The sequence below is a fragment of the Neovison vison genome, chromosome 7, assembly GCF_020171115.1.
Source record: "Neovison vison isolate M4711 chromosome 7, ASM_NN_V1, whole genome shotgun sequence".
NCBI classification, from domain to species: domain Eukaryota; kingdom Metazoa; phylum Chordata; class Mammalia; order Carnivora; family Mustelidae; genus Neogale; species Neogale vison.
In genome coordinates, this window is record NC_058097.1 from 46,451,857 (window position 1) to 46,465,491 (window position 13,635).

The following is a 13,635-nucleotide window of genomic DNA, read 5'->3' on the forward strand; positions in this document are numbered from 1 at the left end:
GTCATGGTGTAGCACAAATCAATTTCCTGTATCTCTAACCATCAGGAAAAGGGTCAAATGAGCTCAAAATTAGCAGAATGACCAATATTGAAACAGGAAACTGAAATGAATCAATGAGAATACAGTAAAAATAGTAACATATCAACCACAGGAAGAGTTGTTTGTTAGAAAAGATTAACAACATTGACAGCCCATGAGAGAGAGGAGGAAGCAGGCTCCCCGCTGAGCAGACAGCCTGACGTGGGGCTCAATCCCAGGACTCTGGGATCATGACCTGAGCCAAAGGCAGAGGCTTTAACCCACTGAGTCACCCAGGTACCCCTCTTTTTTCTTTTTTAAGATTGTATTTATTGGGGAGCCTGGGTGGCTCAGTGGGTTAAGCCACTGCCTTCAGCTCAGGTCATGATCTCGGGGTCCTGGGATCGAGTCCCACATCGGGCTCGCTGCTTGGTGGGGAGTCTGCTTCCTCCTCTCTCTCTCTCTGCCTGCCTCTCTGCCTACTTGTGATCTCTGTCTGTCAAATAAATGAATAAAATCTTAAAAAAAAATTAAAAAAACAGATTGTATTTATTTACTTGACAGAGATGGAGAGAGAGCACAAGTAGGGAGGAGGGGCAGGCAGAGGGAAAGGGAGAAGCAGGCTTCCTGTGGCACTCAAACCTGGGAACCTGGGAACCTGGGATCAGGAGCAGGGTCTAAGGCAGCCACCTATCCAACTGAGCCACCCAGGTGCCCCCTTTCTCACATTCTGTACACTGGTAAGTTATCTATCTAGTATGATTTTTCTGATGTTTAGTGAGGATTGAGTGCCTGTAAAGGCCTTGCCACATTCTTAGTATTTGTACAATTTCTCTCCAGCATGAATTCTGTGATGTCAAAGAAGGTCTGAGGGCCACATTCTTGACTTTGGTAAGGTTTCTCTCCAGTATGAATTCTGCAGTGTTGAGTAAGCGTTGAACTATGGTTAAAGGCCTTGCCACATTTTTGACATTGATAAGGTTTCTCTCTGGTATGAATTCTGTGATGTTCAGTAGACTTGACCTCTGATTAAAGGCCTTCCCACATTCTATACATTGGGTAAGGTTTCTCTCCAGTATGAATTCTATGATGCCAAGTAAGCACTGAGCTCACATTAAACCTCTTGCCACATTCTTGACACTGGAAAGGTTTCTCTCCAGTATGAATACTCTAATGCTGAATAAGGGTTGAGCTGTTGTTAAAGGCCTTGCTACGTTCTTGACATTGGTAAGGTTTCTCTCCAGTATGAATTCTGTGATGTTGAGGAAGGCTTGAGTTGTGGTTAAAGGCCTTGCCACATTCATGACATTGGTAAAGTTTCTCTCCAGTATGAATTCTGTAATGTTGACTAAGTTCTGAGCTGTTGTTAATGCCCTTACCACATTCTTGACATTGGTAAGGTTTCTCTCCAGTATGAATTCTGTGATGTTCATTAAGATGTGAACTCTGGTAAAAGGCCTTGCCACAGTATTGATATTGTTAAGGTTTCTTTCTAGTATGAATTCTGTTATATTGCATAAGCCTTGAGCTGTAAATAAAGGCCTTGTGACATTCTTGACATTGGTAAGGCTTCTCTCCAGTATGAATTTTGTGATGTTGAATAAGCTGTGAAGTGCAGTTAAAGGTCTTACCACATTCTTGACATTGGTAACATTCCTCTCCAGTATAGGTTTGTCTATGTCCATTTATTGATGGACAGTCCTTAAAGGTTTTACCACCTTCTTCACATTTGTGTATTTTTTCTCCAGTATGCATTTGCTGACGTTGAGATAGTGTTGAGTGGCAGTCTAAGGATTTACCACATTCCTTCCAAGTGTAAGCTTCCTTTCCCCTAGGAATTATCTTATTAATATTTAGGCTTGATGACTGCTAAACATGGTCCCTGCTTTATTAGATATGAATAGGTGTTTTCCCCTCATGAATTCTCTGATGATCAGCAACACTGGAGGACTGGTTAAGAGTTTTCCCACATTCATTATATTTATGAGGACCATCTCCCAAATGGTGACCATTATGTATACTGAGGTTAGAACTTGGATGAAAGCCTTCCCCACATTTATCACATTCATAACGGTTCTCTGCAAACCTAGCCCTGACACAACAGTGAACACTGGAGCCCTGGTTCAATGTTTTCTCAGATTCAGTGCATTGAGCAATTATGTCTCCATTGAAAAGCCTCTGGTCATTCTGGAGGGTTGACTCCTCAGTGAAGTCCCTCTCATATGCATCCCACTGAGCACTTTGTGCTTCAGGCCAATCCTATCTTCCAAATGGCTCAAATAATTATTCTCAGCATGGACTAGGTTACTTTCCAGATGTTCCAAATGGTCTGTCCACAAATAGCTATATTTGAATATTTGATTGGAGTTTGTGCTGACGGAAACACACTGCTCTGCAGACAGTTGACTTAAAAAGGGAGGTTTTCCACATCGTTTTATATCCTTCACCATTTGGGGCACGGAGATTCTCATTAAGGACCACGGCTTTAGTTTGGGTGTATCATCCAGGATTTCTTTGATGCTCGTCACTATCCCCATCACTGTCCCAGTCTGTATGTAAGTGTAAAATCTCAACAGTACTATGTTTGTATCTGTGCACTGATACTTTCTGGAAAGAATCTTCTATGCTCTGCTTTAGCAGGAAACTCTGGGTGTCATGTGAAGTTACAGCTGAAAAATACCAAATAAAAGTAAAATCACTATGGGGCACCTGGGTGGCTCAGTGGATTAAAGCCTCTGCCTTTGGCTCAGGTCATGATCCCAGGGTCCTGGGATCGAGCCCCACGTCAGGCTGTCTGTGCAGCGGGGAGCCTGCTTCCTCCTCTCTCTTTCTGCCCGCCTCTCTGCCTACTTGTGATCTCTGTCTGTCAAATAAATAAATAAAATCTTTTAAAAAAAGAAAAAGAAAAAAGAATGTGAGAAAAATCAGTTAAGGAGTGCTTACCCATGCATGCACATCAGAGAATTCATTTTGGACAATAACCTTGCAAATATAACAAATGTGACAAGGCCTTTGTCCAAGCATGCATGCATTTACTAAATAGAGAATTCATGCTGGAATGACAACGGATGAATAAACCCTCTAGTTGCAAACGACTATAACTGGACATCACAGAATTCGTACTGGAGAGAAAATTATGGATGTATGTGAGAAAATGCCCAAGGACTGTTCCCTCCTCACTCCATATCAGAGATTATATATAGAAGAGTTAGTGTACAAATACTAAGAATGTGTCTGTGGGGCACCTGGGTGGCTCAGTGGTTGAGTGGTTGCCTTTGGCTCAGGCCATGATCCTGGAGTTCTGGGATCAAGTCCTGCATTGGGCCCCCAGCTCCACGGGGAGTCTGCTTCTCCTGCTGACTTTCTCCCCCTCTTGCTCTTTCTCACTGTCTCTCTCTCTCCAATGAATAAATAAAATTAAAAAAAATGTGTCTGACCTCTCACTGGATCACTGAACTTATTAAAATTATACTTATCTTATAGGAGTAAAAGTGTGAAATGTAAAGGATGTAGCCAAGCACTTAACTGGAATTCAGTCCTTCCTCAGTATCTCAAAATGCATACTAGATTCAAACCCTTGCAACATAGTGAATGTGGGAAGACCTTCATTTCAGTATACATTGGAGCAAACACCAGAGAGAGCATTAAGGAAAGTTAATTGAAAGTTAGCATTGTTTAGAAAACTAATTATTTGAACAGCAAATGCCAATATATGTAAGAGAAATCAAGCCAGTGGAATATATTAATCACTCTACTCAATACATTACTCTGTGTGAACATAGTGATTATAAGGAAAAATCAAACTTAAACACTTAGAAAATGTATGTGGTATTCTGTTGAACAGATTTAGAGGGTGGACATGTACATACAAATAAGGGATTTCAGTATTTTTTCATTCTTACATTGACCACATTTGAGATTTGTGACTAACAATATTAATCTGTTTCCTCTGAAATCACTCCCGAAAATTCCTCTGTTCCTCATGGGTGTATAAGACCACGTGGTTGATTGTTGCTACATCAAAGATATTAGATGTCCTGCTCCATTAAGTGGGATGCATGCATACTTAGTTTTCCATGGAAGATGACCGTATGATATACAACATATGTTATATAACATATGTAACACTGGTGTAAGATTCCATGGAATAGGTGTTTCAGAGCACACACTTCTGCAGGTATTGAAACTAAAGAACTTCCTCAATATTAGAAATACAAGGTTTTCCTGATTGTTTTTTAAGGAAAAAGAGGTTATTGTCCAGTAAACTACCAATGTATCTTCCTAAGTGCAATTATTAGAGAGTATGACTCTAGAACATAGTATGTTTTCATTAATAAGACACTTTATTAACATACGGATATGAGTGTGTCATGGATTATGTGTTATCCTATGTCTAGTGTTCATCTGTCTCATTGAGGGTTGTAGGGTGCTGATCGAGTCAATCACCTGTTTGATATTGGAGTAAAAAAATATACCTAGGAATCCATTTTCCCAGTGGTCTGAAGGTTTAAGGGGTATGTGATTATGTTTTCTTCTAGTCTATGCTGTGATTTTCTCCTCTTTGTGAATACGATGATATTACTGTGGCTGTATTACCGAGGTATGTAACATAGAGATGTTGACGTTTTAGCTCACGTACTCCATGATGCTGCTACTGGGCATGGATTTTGTGTAGCCAGTAGTTTTGCAGGGGCCTTGCACTGACAGGAGCCCTTCTTAGTAGTGCATTCCCCAGTCAGCACGCTGCAGGGTCACAAGTTAGTAGGACGTGTGATACGACATCTGCACTCCGACCTTGTGAGCCACAATCTCTCCTTTCTTCCAATGCTTTCCCTCCTGTGTGTCATAGAGAAGATCCCCCTCCCCCAGGCCTTCCCTAAATCTGTTTTAGTCTGAATGGCATATTCTAGATTTAGACTTGGGACTCTATAGCACTGCACCATGGCCCCAAATGAAAGCACGTGCCCTGCACCCTACATTGAGCGGTGTTTTGATGTGTTCATGAAGTACACATGCACGTATAACCATGTTATGTGTGTCATAGATACCCCACAAGAAAGAGAAATCTATCCCAATAGGAGTCATGTGGTAGCCAGGAGAGACAGAAAATATTTAAGATGAAAAATTAGCATGTAGAGGAGGACAACTGTCCTGAGTTGCCCAAGTGACTCCCTAGTTGTGGAAAAAGAACTGTTTGTTTTATGACCTACTTTTCTCCAGATCTCCAGCTGTATTTGCCCTCATTTTTCTTCCTCTCTACATAGGAACCACAACTGTTCTCTTTTGCCTGTGGAGACAGTGTCTTCAGAAAATGCTTCATTAAGATTAGACAGATGGAAAGCTGGTGGATATTAAGACATTAAGCACGGGGATGTGGGATGTAAATCTGAGTAAAATTTGAGGAAGGCACCATCCTTAGAGAAAAAGATAATACCTATTAAAAGGAAATGTGAGGAACTCTTTCCTATGTGGGGAGGGACCTGGAGGTGGCTCCTTTTAGTCACTGCAAAGGCACATGAATACATGTAATGGGGACAAGAAATGGCAAGTGTGCATTTCTCAGGAGTAGGGAGGTCCTGGTTTATCTTGACTATTTGATTGATCTCCTGTGTCTACCTGGGAATAATGCTGTTGAATGTCAGTGATTACTGTTTCCCGCCTAGATCTGTGACAAGGGATGGAGGAGGGTTTGGATGATACAATCATGTGGGCAACTTTAAGGTGTCACACAGTAGAATAGATGTTTGAGATGAAGAAGCCTTCTGGGCAGTGGATTAGGTCGGAACAGCAAGGCATGTGCTGTGGTTGCTCCCTCATTTCCCAGGTAGGTAACCCCAGTCAAGGTCAGATCCAGTGTGGTTGGGTGATCCTTCAGGGAAGCTGCTGTGTGGGACCTACCTCCCTTTCCTCAGTGCCATAATGTGTGTAGTTCTAGGGGCACGTAAGTGGCTCTGTCATTAAGTGTCTGCCTTAGGCTCAGGTCATTAGCACTGCATTGGGCCCTCTGCTCAGCTGGAAACCTGCTTCTCCCTATCCCCCTCCCCCCAGCTTGTGTTCCCCCTCTCACTGTGTCTGTCTCTGTCAGGTAAATAATTAAAAAATAATAATATTTTAAACAGTATAAAGAATCTGGTGGAAACATTTATACTCTATTACTGTCTGCAAGAGCCCACCCCCTTCAGTGCTAAGCATACAACCACCTCCTTCAAACATGAACAGTGTAGCTTTTAGGGGGTCTGGGGGATCAGTCAGTTAAGGGTCTCACTTTGGCTCAGGTCATGATGTCAAGTTCCCAGCACACCTCTGCAGTGGACTCCCTACCCAGTGGTGAGTTAGTTTCTCTCTCTTCCTCTGCACATCACTATGCCCCACCATGAATGCCTCTCTCTCTCTCAAATCAAATATTTAAAAAAGGGAAAAAAAGTGTAGCTCTTTCTGAGCAGAAGTCCCAACTATGTGCTACATCAATAAACTTACTATATTGCACCATAAATCATCATAGAAGTTCTTCCTGATCACTGTGCTGAAGGATCCGACAATTTTGTTATCCAGAAACCCAAGCTGGCTGCCATTCCCTTGAAAAGCCAATGCATAGGGCACGAGTTTTGATGGGAATGAAATATCTGCATTATTAAGGAGATGAGCCATTTGGAAAGAGAAAGACTCATGTTCAAAAATCAACTCCAAGGATTTTGCCAGGCCTTCAGAGTTTTAAAGGAGCTTGAGGATAGTGAATCAATAGAAGGGAAGCAGGGCAGTCTGACACAGTTCATGATCGCCTGTGGACTTACTGTGCCTCCTACGAACATTACAGATGTGCTTGGAGCTTGCGTATGGGTCCCCAGTGGTGTTTGTGCCAGAAGGTGGGATTACCAGTCCTTGGAAACAATGTGTGATGTTTAGATGTACAAAGAAGGGTTTAGTCCATCATTCATGGAAAGGTGCACACAGAAATTTAAGGACTATCAAGTTGGCCCAAGAGGCCAAGGCAAGGTTTCAGTTTAAGTTAGAAAACTGTCTTCTTCAGGGGCCTGGGTGGCTCAGTGGGTTAAAGCCTCTTCCTTTGGCCCAGGTCGTGATCCCAAGGTCCTGGGATCCAGCCCTGCATCAGGCTCCCCCTTGTGCCTCTCTGCCTACCTGTGATTTCTGTCTGTCAAATAAATAAAATCTTAAAAAAAAAAAAGTGAGTGATATCCCCTGTACTTTATCTATTGTCCTCTTTTCTCCTCTTTGTGCTGACTGTGATATTATTATGGATGTATTACAGATTTTGTAGAGGTATTGTTGACATTTTAGGTCATGCACTCCATGATACTGCTACTTAGCATTCACTTTGTGTAGCCAGTAGTATGGTAGGGTCCATGAACAGACACCCATCCTTCCACTAGCATGTTTCCCAGACAACACTCTGCAGAATCACAAGGTAATGTAACTTCTGATACAACAACCCCAAGCCACCCTTGTGAGGAACCCTCTCTCCTTTTTCCCAATGCTTTCCCTTCCTGTGTCCCTTAGAGAAGACTGCCACAGAGCTGACCTGGACCTGTTTTAGCTTCAGTGGCCTAATCTGGAGTTAATCCTTGGACTCTAAAGCACTGAATTGTGGGCTCTAAAAAACTGTGTTCCCTGCTTCCTATGTGGGGGTGTTCCTTTGATGTGTCTGTGAAGTTCACATGCTCATATGACAGTCCTGGCTGTGGATTTAGAAAAATAATTTCTGATTGCTTTATTTCCTAGTTACCTCCTGATTTGCATTTGTATTTTTCTTCATTTTACTTTCCAGCCGCATAGGCATCAGAACCATTCTTTTTTTTCCCCAAGTTGTGGTTAGAGTGTCCTCCAAAGAGTTAATTGAGATTAGAGAGATGGATGGCCACTGGATATTAATTCAGATATTTAGCCCTAGGAGATGGGATGTGAATCTAAGTAAAATTTGGTGAGAGAGAGGTAAGACCTATTAAACATGAAGAACTCCTTCCTGTGTGAGGAGGGAACTGGAGTTGGCTCCCTTTAGTCACTGCAAAGGCAAAGGCAGCTGTTGCTTTTCTCATCTGATGATACATGTTATAGAAAAAAGAATTGCCAAATACGTTTCTGAGGAGTAGGGAAGTCCTACTTTATTCTCATGATTTCATTACATTCCTGTGTGTAACTGAGAACCAGGTGGCCATAGAAGACAATGATGACTGTGATCACCCAGGCCTGCAGTGGCAATGAATGGAAAGGGAGGCCTATTGGATGGTGCAGTCAATTGGGCATAACTTTACAATGTCAGATGGTAGAGTAGCTGTTGGAGGTGGGGTTTCCTTCTGGACAGTGGGATAGGCAAGATCAGCAAGGCACGTCCTGTGGATGAACCCAAGCACTACTCTCTCAAGGATAAAACCCCAGTCAAGATTTGATCCATTGTACATCAGTGACCTTTCAGGGAAGCAGCTGCACTGCTGTGTGGGGCCTTCCTCCCTAGTCAGTACCTTGGTGAGTACGGGCTCAGGTTCTGGCTCTGTCCATGGTTGTTCTTTGCTAGAGAAGTAGTTCAGCGGTGAGACACAATGAGCATTTCTGCTTCAAACAGTCCAACCCATTTGGACTACTGAATGAATAAATAACGTTTGGTATGTATGTACAATGGGATATTAGCATGGGAATGAATGAAATCTTGCCACTTGCAACAACATGAATGGAACTAGAGAGTATATTGCTATGTGAAATAAGCCAGAGAAAGACAAATGCTGTATGACATCACTCATAGGTAGATTTCAACCAACAAAAAAGTGTTCAGTGAGAAAGAAAAAAAGAAAAGGAGAGGCAGTAAAAGAAACAGACTCTTGTAGAGAGCAAGCTGATGGAAGCCAGAGTGCGGGTGGGTAAGCAGATGCATTAAATTATGTACAGACATTAAGGAGTACAACTGTGATGACCACCAGGTTTTGTATGGAATTGCACAGCTGCTATTGTACTGCTGGAATGTTTTCTTAGTTTCTTGTGTAGTATATAGTCATTCCACAATTCCATACATCATCCAGAGCTCATCAGGACAGGTGCACTCCTTAACCCCTTCCCCACACCCACCTTCCCTCTGCCCACTCTCAAATAAATAAAATCTTCAAAATAAATAAAAAGGAAAGTGTAGCTCATTCTCAGCATGAGTCCTATCCATGTGCTACTTCAATAAACTTACTAAGTTGCACCATAAGACATGACAAGAATTCTTTCTTACCATTGTGAAGGATCCTACAATTTAAAAAAAAAAAAAAAAAAAGCTATTTGATTGCTATTCCTTTGAAAAGCCAGTGCACAAGGCATGAGATGTGTGTTGTTTTTTGTTTGTTTTTTTTTTAAGATTTTTTTAAAAATTTATTTGACAGAGATCACAAGTAGGTGGAGAGGCAGGCAGGGTGGGGAGGGCAACAGGCTCCCTGCTGAGCAGAGAGCCCAATTCGGGGCTCCTTCTCATGAACCTAGTTGAAGGCAGAGGCTTAACCCACTGAGCCACCCAGGAGCCCCAAGACATGGATTTTGATTGAAAAGGAACATTAGGGGTGCCTGGGTTGTCCAGTCACTGAGTGTCTGCCTTTGGCTCAGGTCATAATCCCAGGGTCCTGGGGATGAGCCCCACATTGGGCTCCCTGCTAGGAAGGAAACCTGCTTCTCCCTCTCCCACTCCCCCTGCTTGTGTTTCCTCTCTCTCTGTCAAATAAATAAACAAAATCATAAAAGAAAAGAAAAAATAAGAGAAAAGGAATATTAGCTTCATTCAGGAGGCCAGCCACTTGGAAAAAGACAGGCACATGTCCAAAAAGCAACTCCAAAGGCTCCTACAGGCCTGCAGATTTTAAAGGAAAGTTGAGTGCAGTGAAAAAGTAGGAGGGGAACAGGATGGTCTGTAACACTTCTGGATAGGCTGCAGACTCACTGGTGCCTTCTACTGACATTATGGATGTGCCTGGAGGTTGTGTGTGGGTGGCCTGGGGGAGGTTGGTTATCAAACCTGCAATAAGGTTTGATAACCAGTCTTTCTAGGAAACAATGCATCATCTATAGGTTTACAAAAGAGTCTAGTTCATCAGTCAGACAGGATAAAGGTGCACGCTGAAACTTATAGTCTACTCAGCTGGCCAGAGGGGTCAATGCTCGACTTCTCTATAAGTTAAAGAAATGTCCTATAGGTTTATTCCATGGCTGCAAATGGAAAATATTTCCTTCTATTGTGAGTAGGAAATTATTCTCTTCTGTTGATGAGCAGAAGGCAAACTGGGAGCAAAGCACACGCTGACCCCCCTGTAACTCCTCTAAACCCCCAGTCCCAGGTGGGGTAGTGATATTCCTCAGCCACTCATGACTGCCCTAAAGCTGACAGAGGGAAAAACAAATGGCTAATTTAACACAGATTACAGTCCACCAGACCCCTAAGTTTCCTTCAGATTACAAATATTTTAGTGATTTACAAGAAAAAGCATTCTTATCCATAACTTTCAGAGGGAAACTCCCAACTCTTTTAATGTTAATACTTAAGTAGATGGAAAGACAACCTTAACTTGACAATGGCAGAGCCCAGAGTATTTTGTAGGTCCTCTTTAGCATGTGAAAGTTCTTTTGAAAACCTACCTCCCTTTCCCTTATCTCAACTCCAAGTGCATGGGTTCCTTTTGCCTTTGGGTCTTGCCCTGCCCCTCCCCCACCACCACCTGGGTTTAATAAGACCATCATTTTTCACCAAAAATCTTTCAAGAATTCTTGCCCATAGGCTCCAGACCTCACCCCACCAATTCTCACCTACATTCCAAAACTCCATCAAAACCAGTCCCAGATTGAATTAAAGCCCAACCGGTGACCATTTCCTAGGAAAGTTGACTGTAAAGACTACATGTGTTTGAATGTCTCTTAGATCATGGTGGATTTCTGTCTTTACTGTTTTCTGTTTATGTCCTCTACTAACTACTTAAATTGCAAAATTAGGTAATTTCCCATTGTAAAAATTTTCTAGTGTTTTCCATGGATTGAAAATCACAAGGGCAATAATGCAGCCTTTGGGGCATGAGCAGCAAGGCATGGTATTTCCATCCATTCAGCAGGTGTCCACTCACCAGACACCCACCTGTAGCCTAGGATGTGATGGCGTAGGTCAGGGACCCCTGTATCCCTCCTACCTAGACTTTTATGGCTGGAATGACTCTGTGGTAAGGCAGAATGGTAATCAATTGTGATTTTTGAGGGACACCTTGCATTGCTTTTGACACATGGACACTCTGACATATCCTGCGTGGGACACCACCTGGGAGTCAGGGGATTTTGTTAAGGGCCCTTCTCTACTTTTCTAGGAGCATGGTGTTAGTCCCTAAGGACTCTCCCATGGGATACTTTTAAGCCACTGGAAACCATGTGGGTTGCAAAATTTAAGAAAGGTATGCATGGCCTTAGTAAGATCTATCAGTTAGATCTCTTTGCAGGAAACTGGGAAAATAAATGTAAGTACTCTGGCCCATCCCAGGCTTTCAGGGCTCTAAATCAGGACATGAACCTAAAGGGCTCTTTCAGAACATGTTTGGTCATAAGGAGATCAGTAAACTATCCCCTGACCTACTAGATGGTAATTATCTCAGTAGGCCTCCTCCAAATAAACCCAGGTTATGGGAGGAAAGGGGCCATCATGGACAAAGGGGACTCTGACTCTCTCTCTCACTGTTCCTCCTCCTAATAGATGTGGGGGCTTCTCCCTTACTCATTACCCATTTTAATGGCTCTGACTGGAGCCAGCTGTGGTAGGTCTCCCTCAGCATGGGACATCTTAATGGCATTCCCAAGCAGCTGCTGAAATGCCCTTTATTTTGGGGAGATTCCCTGTCATCTTTGGCCTGTCATGGACTGCCTAATTCCCCTTGTTGGTGGAAAATGCACGGCTCTTGATCCTCTGGCCAAGTGGATGATGTTGAGAACTGGAAACCCTGTGTCTGCTTTCTGAGAGCACTTCCCCTCCTCCTCCTCCCATTTCTGCACCATCTTGGGTGGAACCTGAATTACTGGCTCCTCTACTGGCCTCCTTGCCTCCAGCACCATTGGCTCCTCCTCCTCCTCCTTCTCCTCCTTGTGAGGAGCAAAGAAGACCACCCCGTGGACTTGGCACTGCCCGGTACAGATTTCCCACCAGTGTTCCAGGTAAAAATCAGCAATGGGGAGGTACTTTGTTGGTTTAATTAAGATAGACATGTCTTTAAGGTTATTGGCATTAAATGTGAAACTTTTATCCTATTGGGTTTTGCTGAAGGTCAAATAAGCTCATGCTATACATACTCTGTTGCAGTTTGCTAGCAAAAGGATGACTTGAAATGATGGTTAACCTTGTCTGTTGCAAAGTTTTCATGGGCCATTGTTAAGAAAGCTTTCAAAGTCTTCAGTAACCTGAAACTTTAAAGTTTTGCTTGGATGATAAATGGGATTGAATTCATTGGACATCTACTTTATTTCAAAGGAGATAAAATACTAAAGCATTGATTACTGTATGTAGGTCTGTGCTTTTGACTTTTTTTTCTTTTAAAGCCTTACTTGATACACACAGACACAGCAAGAGAGGGAACACAAGTGGGGTGGGGGTTGGGAGAGTTGGAGAGGGAGCCGCAGACATCCCAGCAAGCAGAGAGCCCAATTTGTGTTCCATCCTAGGACCCTGGGATCACAACCAGAGCCAAAGGCAGACTCTTAAAGACAGCCACCCAGGTGCCCCTGTGCTTTTGACTTCTTACTGCAAAGGAAAAACAATATTTGACAATCTGTCAGTAAACATTTTTTGTGCTTAACTGATTCATAAGTTTACCATCCAAAGAGTTCTGGTGTAACAGTTCACAGTTGATTACTCCTTAGTCTTTGCTGGAGACTAAGGTTTTGAAGAGTTAAATGCTGCTAAATGTAATTAAGACTAATAGAAATAAGAAAAGCAACTCTATGTACAAGGAAGATCAAGGAATGGGAATACATTTTTCTTGAAGGTAAAAAAGAAGGTACTCTTGTCCTTTTTAAAAAAATATTTTATTTATTTATTTGACAGAGAGATCACAAGTAGGCAGAGAAGCAGGCAGGGGGAGAGGGGGAAAGCAGACTCCCTGAGGGAGCCTGAGTCAATTCCAGAACTCCGAGACCATGATCTGAGCCAGAGGCAGAGGCTTAACCTACTGAGCCACCCAGGCACCCTGGTACTTTTGTCCTAAGTGAGACTGGTTCTTTGGAAAAAGGGGCCTGGGGAAAATCTGAATTCAAAGGAAAATTGTAGAACGTTTTGAAGGGAAATCTTTGGAAAGGAATTTTAGGTGTGGTCAGGACAGACTAACACTGAAATGCTGGATTTTAAAATGCATTAATAAAGTGTGTTTTCCTTAAGTTAAAAAGTCAAAAATTTCTTGAATTGTTGGTCTGCTCTTTTTTTTTTTAAAGATTTTATTTTTATTTATTTGGCAGAGAGAGATCACAAGTAGACGGAGATGCAGGCAGAGAGAGAGAGAGAGGGAAGCAGGATCCTTGCTGAGCAGAGAGCCCGATGCGGGACTTGATCCCAGGACCCTGAGATCATGACCTGAGCCGAAGGCAGCGGCTTAACCCACTGAGCCACCCAGGCGCCCCTCTTTT